Source organism: Pteropus vampyrus, unplaced genomic scaffold, assembly GCF_000151845.1.
Source record: "Pteropus vampyrus isolate Shadow unplaced genomic scaffold, Pvam_2.0 Scaffold364, whole genome shotgun sequence".
NCBI classification, from domain to species: domain Eukaryota; kingdom Metazoa; phylum Chordata; class Mammalia; order Chiroptera; family Pteropodidae; genus Pteropus; species Pteropus vampyrus.
The window spans coordinates 273,737-275,904 of NW_011889145.1; positions in this window are offsets into that span (position 1 = coordinate 273,737).

Consider the following 2,168-nt stretch of genomic DNA (forward strand, 5'->3'; position numbering starts at 1 on the left):
GGGTCGTTGGCAGTTTCCTAAGTTATTCGGTGCTGTTTTTTCTTATGAGTAAGGGACCTTCTGAAGCTCAAAAAGTATTTGCAAACAAATCGATTTAAGTGGGATGCGTTGACATAACAGGCACTGATCGTACTTTAGGTGTACAAAAAAAAAAAACACAATTATAAAAGCCTGTGGGTTTCATAAACAAGAACTTGTAAACACCTTTGAAATACAGGGTCTGCTGACCCTGGACTTTTGGGGGCAGACGAGCTCTTGTCCATGTGCCTGTCCTGGGCGCTGCAGCATAGTCGGCAGCCTCCCTGGCCTCCACGCGCTCGGTGCCGGTAGCATCTCTCCCCGCCCCGACCCTGTCGTGACAATCAGCAGTGTCTCCCGAGCCTGCCAGATGTGTCCTGGGGCCCAGGTGGCACCGGCCACCGTGGGGCTGGGCATCAGCAGCGCCTTTCCGAGCTGAGCGGGAATAGCGCCCGAGGTCATCCAGAACCCAGAAGCCCTCAAAGGCAGTTTTACGGCAAAATCGATGTCCAGCATCACCGAATACGTTTCTACAGTTCAATTTAAAGAATGTCTTAACAGGCACAGCTGACAGAAGAACAGGCTGCCTGAGGAGATAGAAAATCCCCTATTTGTCAATCTATCAGCAGGTGCATTCGAGAGGGAGGAGGGTCGGAAAACTCCAGTGCAGACCGACGCAGAGGCAGGCTGCCCGCAGCGCAAGTGAGGACCAGGGCGGCCCTTAGCCATCTCGGTCCAAGGGCCTGGCACTGGCAAGCGAAAAAGCGATCTCTGTCTGTAGAACGCTGACTCCGAGAGCCCAGCTTCCCATCAGTTACACACAAATCTGCATGAGGAGAAACGCTCAGGCAAGGTGAACTTACAAATAAAAAGCATAAAACACTCGAAGAAACCTCTCGCCTGCCTTAAGACACAATTAATAGAACCAAATCACGGGAGAAATTATACCCAATGAAATTGGGAGAGATGGAGCAACTTGAAAAGAACTTTAAATTGTTAGAATTTAAGAAAATAGGATGAATAACAACGATCGAGAACAGAAATGTCACGTTTAAGAAGAATGCCCTTGGGAATCTTGGAACCGAAAAACGCAGTCATTGAGATAAACAAACAATCGATAGATGGCTTAAATTGTATCCTGGAAATAAATGAAGAGCAACAAATTAGCGCAGAGAAGGATGCCACGCAGACGGCAGCACAGAGACGAAAAATGAACTCAGAGACACGAAGGGCTGACCGAGTCCCAGAAGGACCAGGGAGAGGAGGCGGGTGAGCGGGAACACGTAAGCCAATGACAGCATAGAATGATCCGTCATTGAAGAAATATATGAATCCTCGAACTGAGGAGATTCGCGAAGAGATGAGAACGATTAAATTTTTAAAAAGGAATCCAGACGCAGACGTGCGATGAGAGACATCAAGGAAAAAACAAAACGTTTAAAACATCAGAAGAAATGACAGATCAACCGCAGAGTTCGCAGCAACGCGGATACATGACAAAGCCTTGAAGTAATGGCTCCAATGCTAAGTAATCGTCCACTAGAGCCCTGCGTCCAAGGAAGCTACCAGCAGCACGTTTAGACATGCATCGATTAAGACTGTGCCTGCACCAGCGGCTTCCGAATTTGTCCCCAAATGGGAATCAACCTGGAAGTTTAATAAGTGCCGATGTCTATGTCCCACTCCCACAGACGGTGGCAACTCGGAAGTCAGGGGCGCGTCTGGGACCTGCCAAAGCCCGTGACTGTGAGATGGCCGCCGATGAACACGTTTGAAAGAGACGGAGAAGAAAAATAACGTCCCAACTTAATTACAGTGTGAACTGCGTTTGTCCCACATGTCGGTTACACAGCAGTCAGCTGCATGCGGTGCATAAAGAAACACCCCAAACACGGGAAACGGAGAGGCCGGAAGGAAAGAGATACGAGATGATTCCGGCACCCGCTAAACAAAAGAAAGTTTGAATGGATTTATGAACATCACGTAAAACAGATTGTAAGGCGAGAGCATTAGTAGGAATAAAAGGGTCACTTTCAATGATAAAAACAATAACTTCCTGAAAGATTAATAATCTGCAATGCCCACACATCCAATTACATAGCCTCGAGCACACAAAGCGAAACTCGACGGAACCATAAGCCGATGAATCC